The sequence below is a fragment of the Hemicordylus capensis genome, chromosome 6 (genome assembly GCF_027244095.1).
Source record: "Hemicordylus capensis ecotype Gifberg chromosome 6, rHemCap1.1.pri, whole genome shotgun sequence".
NCBI lineage: Eukaryota > Metazoa > Chordata > Lepidosauria > Squamata > Cordylidae > Hemicordylus > Hemicordylus capensis.
In genome coordinates, this window is record NC_069662.1 from 140,513,021 (window position 1) to 140,523,035 (window position 10,015).

The 10,015-nt window shown below is 43.8% G+C and overlaps 1 long non-coding RNA gene across 1 annotated transcript; it reads left to right on the forward strand.

Annotated features, from left to right (window-relative positions):
• The first annotated feature begins 5,791 nt into the window (after positions 1-5,791).
• On the forward strand, positions 5,792-9,149 carry LOC128330558 (uncharacterized). The gene is made up of 4 exons (XR_008310146.1): positions 5,792-6,010; positions 7,907-7,992; positions 8,414-8,727; positions 8,866-9,149. It is a non-coding gene; the product is annotated as an uncharacterized LOC128330558 (long non-coding RNA).
• The last annotated feature ends 866 nt before the right edge of the window (positions 9,150-10,015 follow it).

Sequence of the window (10,015 nt, forward strand, 5' to 3'; positions counted from 1 at the left end):
ACTGGAGGCAAGATCAAAGTCATCTCCAGTTCCTCCCTTGAGATCAGACTCCCTTCCCTCTTGTCTCATAGTATGTATGCTGGAAAGTCTTGAACTATTCCATTTCTTTCCATCATCCAGTATTACATAATCTCCTTGGGTTTCGATTATTTATTTTGGTCCAGAATATCAGGAACATCCCGTTCTCACTTTATAAGGCAGCCGTACTCAAACAAAGTCCCTCACCGTTTCTGACCTACATAAAATTTGTATTTTTGTTGCTTCTCCCTCATGCAGTCACAAATCTCTGCATCCTCAGCGTGAGATGGCATGGAAAGCCCTACACAGTCATTGCCATAGGGTAAATTTGGTGGTAGGTTTGTGTCCTCTCAGCAGTCCAAAAGGTGCTTTTCCTGTAATAGGGTGAGGAGTAGTTCAGTAAGCAAATAGAGTTTCACAGGTTGTCTCTTTCAAGGGTTGTTGTTGTGTAGTAGCCAGTTGTAAATGCTCTTTCACTAAACAGATCATTATTTCCACTAAGCCATTCCCTCGAAGATGGTACAAGGAAGTAGTCTTGTGTTTTATTTCATGGTTATGCAATTATTGCGCCATTTCAAATGAGGTAGGTAAAGTATGTTCCATTGTCAGTCACTATTCATTTATCATATTTTTATACCACCTGATATGTACATCCCTAGGTGGTGTACAAATTTTAATATTAAAAATCACTGATTAAAATACACAATGGAGGCCCATGAGGGGGAAGGGGAACTCCGGAGATCCTCACCCACTCAGCCTCAGAGAAGCCCCCGCCAGAGAGGGTAAGTACAAAAAATTAAAATTAAAAAAGATTTTTTTAACCAAAAAAAGCTTGCGAACCCCTCCCCACCCAAAGGGAACGCGGGAGTGTTTGAGGGCATGCTGGACCGAACTGGCCTGGTCCAGTCCAGGTCTAGTTTGGACTTGAACTGAACAGGGCCAGCCGGTTTTATGCACACCTCTACTAAAGGTTTGTTCAGAAACAACTCCATTTTTTCCTTCTCCTTTCCCTCTCTTCGCCTTTCTGACTCCAACCCCCACACTATCAACAGGATCCCCACTGGGACAAACCTCTCAACAACACAACATAAAAGATTACTAGATAGAATACAACATACTTCTTTGATTATTGTCATGTTGTGGGTTTTGAAGGATTTTTTAAAAGTTTTCTAAACTGCATAATTTTACTTCAGTTACCACTTTACTTCTAAACATTAGCGTGGGAAGAAATCTACATATTATATGCTGACAAGTAGCACAACTTTCCTTTATATAGAAATGAGGGTTGATGATTATACAATTGCATATGTAAATTCACTGGGAAAGACAAAACTCATAATCAGTGATCTGATGTTTTGCATGTAGACGGGCTTAGGGTCAATCACCACCACGCTCAGTTAAAAGAATCCTGCCTGAGATTCTGGATAGCTATTCCCATGGAGTAAGGCAAAGTGTATACAGAATCAGGTGAACAAATGGTGTGACTTCGCATAAATGTCCTCCTTACATCAAAGGTTGTGCCTGTCTTGGGCCAACATATTCATATGACCACCTGCTTCTGATTACTGACATAGCTAGGACTATGTTGATCACTGAGAAATCTCCTTATAGTTTTCCAACTTGAAATATGGATTGCTTTTAAAAGATGCATCTATAATGAATGGATTTTGGCTGCTGCAACTGAACTATTTCAAAGATCTCCCCAAGGTTTATTCTAACATAGAGCTATATACATTTTATGCAAAAAGAATATAAAATAAAATTGTGCAGTGGAAACTGTTTTTTGTGCAGTTGGACCTAGAGAATTTAATAAGGAAGTAGGTTGTTTCTTCAAAAGAAATGGAAGAGAAAATCAAAAGAGAAACGGAAACAGAAAATAAAGATGACTACATTCCCCATTTAATCTTGATAACCTTATATGAAAAGTATATTAGATTCTTAGCCCATTTTCACCAATTCTTTGCAAAGCACCTCCACTTTTCTTGCTTCCTCTGTGTCTTTTTCTGTGTCTGTGCCTGTCTGTATCTTTTCTTCCTTCCCTCCCACTCTCCCTGTCTACCTCTTTCATTTTCTATTCATTTCCCTTTCCCTTTCCATCTTTCTTCCTATCTCTTTGAAAATTCTGGAGCAAGGGATGCTCATGGGTGAGAGTGAGCTGCACTTTTGCAGTAGGAAACAAAGCTTAGAATGACTCTAAAGTCCCATGGAAGACTATAGGATTATTTCAGGTCCACTCTAGAGAGGTTTATGAAGATAAAATAATCCTTTACAATTCTAGATTATAATACAGTATTAATGACAGTGTTGCTAGTTACTTAAAAGATCTGGGCCCTGGACTCACAACTCCCCTTTTGATAATTAAACTCAATCATACCAACACCAACACCCAAGAATAATTACATGTGTGTGGTTTTTTTAAAAAAACTCTCTAATATAATAAGAACATAAGAACATCCCTGCTGGATCAGGCGCCCAAGGCCTATCTAGTCCAGCATCCTGTTTCGCACAGTGGCCCACCAGATGCCGCTGGAAGCCACAGGCAGGAGTTGAGGGCATGCCCTCTCTCCTGCTGTTACTCCCCTGCAACTGATACTCAGAGGCATCCTGCCTTGGAGGCTGGAGGTGGCCTTTAGCCCTCCAACTAGTAGCCGATGATAGACCTCTCCTCCATGAAGTTATCCAAACCCCTCTTAAACCCATCCAGGTTGTTGGCTGTCACCACATCTTGTGGCAGAGAATTCCACAAGTTGATTATGCGTTGCATGAAAAAGTACTTCAATTTCTTGGTCCTAAATTTCCTGGCAATCAATTTCATGGGATGACCCCCTGGTTCTAGTGTTATGTGAGAGGGAGAATAATTTCTCTCTATCCACTTTCTCCACACCATGCATGATTTTATAGACCTCTATCATGTCTCCCTGCAGTCGACTTTTTTCTAAACTAAATAGCCCCAGGTGTTGTAGTCTTGCCTCATAAGAAAGGTGCTCTATTTATTTTTATTTTATTTTATTTTTTACATTTATATCCCGCTCTTCCTCCAAGGAGCCCAGAGTGGTGTACTACATACTTGAGTTTCCCCTCACAACAACCCTGTGAAGTAGGTTAGGCTGAGAGAGGAGTGACTGACCCATAGTCACTCAGCTAGTATCATGGCTGAATGGAGATTTGAACTCAGGTCTCCCCGGTCCTAGTCCAGCACTCTAACCACTACACCACACTGGCTCATCTTGGTTGCCCTCTTCTGCACCTTTTCCAGTTTTACAATGTCCTTTTTAAAGATGTGGTGACCAGAATTGTACGCAGTACTCCAGATGTGGCTGCACCATAGTTTTGTATAAGGGCATTATAATATTAGCCATTTTATTTTCAGTCCCCTTCCTAATGATCCCTAGCATGGAATTGGCCTTTTTCACAGCTGCTGCACATTGAGTCGACACTTTCAATTTACTGTCCACCATGACCTCAAGATCCCTCTCCTGGTCAGTCACCAACAGCTCAGATCCCAACAGCGTATACTTGAATCCTCTGCTACCCACTCTGTAACGGGAGGGTGTGCCCATTCCTCAATGCTTTGCTGTTTTACCCACTGATGTAAAAATTAATAATCTAACAGGATTGGCCTTTGGTTCTTTGCTTCTGCCTACCATTTGCTACCTGCCTACCAGCCATGCTGGCAGGAGGGTCCTCTTCTCTTTGTGTCTTCTTTCTGCCAGACCAGGTTTGAGGAAACTTCTATGATTATATAACTAAAGGAATTTCTCCCTTCAAGAAGTAGCTGTGAGCAGCAGAAAGCTGAGCTGACCCCTCCCCTTCCCCCAAGAGTAATGCCTTGATCTGAATATCTTGCCTAAAATATCTCCCTAAAGCTGAATATCTCCCTAAAGCTGCCAGGGGGTCCTTGAAGATTCCTGGAAGGAAAGAAGCTGGTCTTGTGGTGGCAAGCATGAATTGACCCTTTTGCTAAGCAGGGTCTGCCTGGGTTTTCATTTGAATGGGAGACTATTTGTGTGAGCACTGCAAGAGAAGCCCCTTAGGGGATGGGGCCGCTCTGGGAAGAGCACCTGCCTGCTGCTTATTTTTTTTCTGAGAGGAGAGCTGGCCTTGTGGTAGCAAGCATGACTTGTCCCCTTAGCTAAGCAGGGTCCACCCTGGTTGCATATGAAAGGGAGACTAGAAGTGTGAGCACTATAAGATATTCCCCTCAGGGGATGGAACCGCTCTGGGAAGAGCAGAAGGTTCCAAGTTCCTTCCCTGGCATCTCCAAGATAGGGCTGAGAGAGATTCCTGCCTGCAACCTTGGAGAAGCTACTGCCAGTTTGTAAAGATAATACTGAGCTAGATAGACCAATGGTCTGACTCAGTATATGGCAGCTTCCTATGTTCCTGTGTCCCTATGTTCCTATCTCAGCCACCACTCCCCAGAATATACCTTTAAAGAAACCTCCTTGAAGGGGAAAAGCCCAAAACAACCCCTGCTGTTCTGTTCATCTGCTGCCACTAGATTAGTCCTCCCCAGTGAAAATCCACACTAGAAAACCTTCACCAGGGAGTTATTCACACTTGGCATCAGGCTTCGGGGTAAACGTTGAGCAAAGCCACCTCAAAGTGGGGAGAGAGAGCGAGCCCCTGCAGAGATAGTTCTGCATTTCTGAAGAGGGTATGCCTCTTATCATGCTAATGACTGTACACCAGTGCCTCTCCCATTGGTTCCGGCATTTTCAGGAAAAGTAGTTTAAAACCAGCATTTTAAAAACCCGGACATATGTCGAGATAAGCTAGAATTCACATCACAAAGCCTGGTTCGTGTGTGGAGTGGGTCCAAAAATCTCGAAGGGACTTCGAAGTAAGTTTAGCTGGCGTGTGAATGCACTCTCTCTCTTCTGAAGGAGATTCGGGGCAGACGCCCCGTGTGTAAAACCTCCAGTTACTTGAGCACTGGAATGGACACAAGCAAGACAGCCAGAAACAAGAAAGAGGGCGCGCCAAAAGGACATAACGTTCTTTAGAAGACAGAAAGCACAGTTCTTGTGGCTTTATTATTCCTATTATTTATATACAGTGGTCCCTCGACTTACGAAGCACTCGACATCTGAATGTTTCGATATACGAACGACAAAAAATACCGGAAGTTGTTGCCGGTTTAGATGTGGCTTCCTCGACCTACGAATTTTTAGATGCGGTTTCCTCGACTTATGAGTGTTCCGGACCTCCGTGGATGCGCTTTTCGACTTACGAAAATTCCGACCTACGAACGTGCGTTCGGATCGGATTATCTTCGTAAGTTGAGGGACCACTGTACTGTGTTTCAACCCAAAATTTCTCAAAGCAATCTACCTAGAAAGAAGGTTTGCTGTTCCCAGAGGGCTCACAGTCAAAGAAGAACGAAGGGAAACCCCGGCAACTGCCACTGGAGAGATGCTGTGCTAGGGATGAATGGAGCCACTTGCTCCACCCTCACTGCTTAATGTAAAGGGAATTTCCACTTTGAGAGGTGCCTCTTGGCCCAGTGAGCAGGGCTTGCTTCCTGCCCCTAAAAGCCGGCAGAGGTAAATACCTAGCTGTTATTTTACAATGTGAACCCTGCCTTTCTCCAAAGATTGCAGGCAGTTAAAAAAAATTAAAAGAGCACCACAGAATGCACAGCCAAAGCAGAACAGCAGTAGCTAGTTCCCCCATGCATGATAAAATGGTGCACACATTGAAAAGCCACTCTGCCTTGCCCACCTCCATACTGTGGGGAACAGCAAGCCTTGAAAAACTGGCTCTCCTCTCCCTGGGCACAAACACAGACCAGATGACTTCATTCCACAAAGACTACCAACCCTGTCATCCAAAGCAGCCGTTGAGCACCATGGTGACAGTAAACAATAGAACCCTGGTGTTGTTTGAGCAGAAATAATGGTCTTTCTGGTCTTTCTTTTCCCTTAGAATTGCCAGCACCTACCTGCCCTGCTCCTGTGCCTTTCATGGCAACCCAACAAATGTAGTAAGAGTCAGTATCAGACAAGGACCCAGGTTCAAATAAAATCCTCACTCAGCATGAAGCTCACTGGGGCAACCTTGGGCCAATTTCTCCCCATCTGGCCTACCTTATAGTATTGTTGTGAGTCTAAAAGGGGGTTTTTTTTGAGTGGGGGGAAGGAAGAGAAGTATGTACAATGCCCTTAGCTTTGGGTCAAAGAGTGGGATGAATGTAAATTTAAAGATTAAATATGCTACGGAGGCATCTATCTGTTTAATGCTGGCTATAGTGGCTTGCCCCAAAGGTTCCTGGGAATTAAAATTTGGAGTGGGTGCTGACAATGCCCCCTTAAAAAGATCTAGCTCCTGCATCTTCACAGAACTTTTATTTATTTATTTACTTTATATATCGCCTGACTCCAAAGGCTGTCTAGGTGGTTCACAAAACACACACAAGAAAAACACAAGAAAACTGTTAAAAAGAGCAATTAAAATTTTTTAAACATTAAAAGATTACTAAAAGCCTGGCTGGGGAAAAAAAAAGTGTCGTAAGGGCTCTTTTGAAGGCTGGCAAAGATATTAAACTGCAAATGTCTTTAGTGTGCCCTGAGAGGAAGGCAAGAAAGGAGGCGCCTAGGCCAGAGGAGAGCATAACATCGGCCCCCATAGAGACCAGCTCTGGAGCCTGTGAGGACTGTTGAGGCAGGCCTTCCCCTTCCTTCCCAGGAGTACTGAAAGACCAGTGTGCCCTAAGAGGAAGGCACACTAAGGAGGCACTGAGAAGGAGGCACCCAGGCCAGGGAGCTCTTGTCCCTCAGCTCCTGAAAAGACCGACAGCCTGAGACGACGTTTTATTAACATTCTGTAATTTGCTTCTTTTAATATTGTAAACAGCTTTGGGTGCCTTTGCCAGAAGGCAGAAAGGTGGTATTAAAATGTAGTAAATAAAAACAATAATTATAAGGAGTGTATTCCATGGCCTAGGAGCGACTACAGAGAAGGCCCGCTCCCAAGTCACTGCCAGACAAGCCAGCGGCATATGGAGATGGACCTCTCTCGATTATCTCAATGTGTGGTGAGGATCATGCGGAAGAAGGTACTCTCCTAGGTAACCTGGTCCTAAGCCGTTTAGGGCTTCAAAGGTAATCACCAGCACTTTGTATTTTGCCCAGAAACCTATTGGTAGCCAATGCAATTGCTTTAGAACAGGTTACCTAGAAAAATACTTTCCAGTTTTTTGAAGATGAATGTTCTGAATTTTACACACTTACACATATGCAGGACTTTGAGACTTGACAAAAAATTGTGAGTATTGTGTCCTCAGGTATGTGTGCCATGGTTGGGTGTGGGCAGCTGTGTTTGGGACTGGGCCTGATCTGATGCATTTTCAGGTACCTTCCTTTGGTTGGCTTAAGGCTGTAATAAAATTGATGTTGATGATGATGAGGTACCTTCCTTGGATCTCAGCCTCCAGCCATGAGGTTTGCCTTTCAAATTGTGCATCCCCTGACAATCTGGAACTGAGGACTGGTCCAAGGAATGTTCCCTCATGTGCTCTTGAATATGATACATGGATGGGACCTCCAGGAGAGCTCAGCAACCCCAGTGCAATATCCCTCCAGTGCCTGTTGCTGGTGTCTATCTTATGTTTCTTTTTTAGATTGTGAACCCCTTGGGGACAGGAAGCAATTTTATTTATTTGCTTGTTTATATCTTTGTAAACCGCACTGGGAACCTTTTTTTTGAAAGGCAGTATATAATTATTCGTAGTAGTAGTAGTAGTAGTAGTAGCAGAAGAAGAAGAGGAGAGCAACCCTTGCTTTTGAGAGCTGTAGCAGGATCTCTGGGCAGATGCCAGCCTTTAGGTGTGTTAGAACTGGACCTTCCTGTTCCTCTTTCTGATGAGTTCTTTTGCCTTACCCTACAGACTCTGCAATCATGACTTGAAGGATCTAGCAGTGAAGGACCATGTTCTGCCTGGAAGCATCCAGGCTGTCAACTGAAGATCCTGAAGTATGTTTTGCATTTGATGTGGGTGGTAGACCACTCCTTGGGAAATCCTTACTGGGTCTGGGCTATGGCCAAAGCAAATCTGGGAGAAGGAATTCTCCAGCACACTTCATTAAAACTGACTTGGATATATATGTTGTTGGGTTAACTCAAATGCTTTTTAGAGCTATTCCAAGCAGAGTTGTGGATACTGTTACATGCTAGAGAACAAGAAGTGAGCTGAATTTGGCAAAGGTATGTTTAAGTAGGGATGAAATATTAACTGACTGAAAACATTTCAACTAACTAAAAAGGTACCTTATCAGGCAGTAGACTGTAAGTTGTACTGTTTTTAAGAAGAAACTGCCAAGGGCAAGGACCATTTTAAAAGAGGGATTTCCTTCTATGTGTGTCTAGGCATTTCACTAATTATTTAATCATTCAGTTTCACAGATAGTGAAGCAGAGGCTTATGGGCAGCTGAAGATTGCCAGGAGAGAAGAAGAGGCAGCAGGGAACAAAGAGGCAGCCATGCAAAGAAAGGCAGGTTTCTTACCTGTAACTGTAGTTCTTTGAGTGGTCTTCTGTGCATTCACACAAGGGTTTGCACCTGCACAGAGCCAACATCTGGATATTTCTAGAGCTTTACCATATTAGGAAAAAAGAGCGGGAAACACGGCTCCCCCATCTGACAGACTACCACACTCCATCAGTCCGAGCGACCACCGCAGCTAAGAGCAGAGGCCATAATTAGCCAAAGGTAATGTTAAACTCATGCTGCAACGGGGAGGAAGGGTGGGATGTGTGAATGCACAGAAGACCACCTGAAGAACTACAGTTACAGATAAGAAACCTGTCTTTCTTCTTCGTGGTCTGTGCATCACACGTGGGGTAATAGCAATCTTCCTTACCTGGATGGAGGGTGCAACCAAAGAGGAAGGAGAATCACTGAAAGGCAGACTGGAGGTCAGAAGCAAACACCGCCTGGGACTTGGAGTGGATGTCCAGCTCATAATGTCCGACAAATGTTGTTGGATGGGACCATGTAGCAGCCTTACAGATGTCCAAGATTGAAACACTCCTGTAAAAAGCCATTAAAAACTCCTGTAAAAAAGCCATTAAACACTCCTGTAAAAAGCCATGTAAAAAGGTTGCCATTGCTCGAGTGGAATGTGCCCTGATAGGGGAAGGCAACGGTTCAGATGATACACCAAGGAGATTGCCTCCTTCATGAAGCGATCCTCTGAGAGGTAACAGATAAGCTCTTTGACAGTTCAGCATATGATATAAATAGAGGCTGAGACCTGGGAAAGGCCACATCCTGTCTATATAGGAGGCCAGGGCTCTTCTTACGTCCAATGTATGATAGGCCCATGATAGGTGAAGGGAAGAAGGTAGGTAGTGTTATGTCGTGTGCCAGGTGAAACTCAGATACCACTTTAGGCAGAAAAGTGATGTCAGGTCTCAAAATAATTCCATCTTTGTGGAATAGTCAATGGGGAGCATCTTATGTAATGCTTTTAACTCACTTACTCATCTTGCCAAAGTAATTACAACCAAGGAAACAGTTTTTAAAGACAACAGCTTGAAGTTACATGTAACCATGGGCTCAAAGAGGGGCTTCATCAACTGCTTAAGAACTAGCAACAGGTTCCAAGGTGGGGAACACTTAGGTGCAGGAGGAAACATATGAAGGATCCCTTTCAAAAATTTCTTAACCAGTTTGTGAGAGAACAAGCCAGATGTGGAACGCCTGTCTGCTACGGCAGCCAAATGAACCCTCAATGAGGAGTGGGACAACCCACTGTCTTTCAGCATAAGCAGATATTCAAAAATCAATGACAAGGGTTCCTAGGAGGGTGACAGGCCATTGTGATCCATAAATTTTGAGAAGCACTTCCACTTAGCGGCATACAGTTTTGGTGTGGAGAATTTCCTTGCGGCTGTCAAAACTTCTTGCACTTGACAACTGAACAAAGTCATATTCCTATCCTCCAGGCTGTGATGTGTAGAGTCTCCACGTCTAGGTGCAGACACCGACCCAGGTA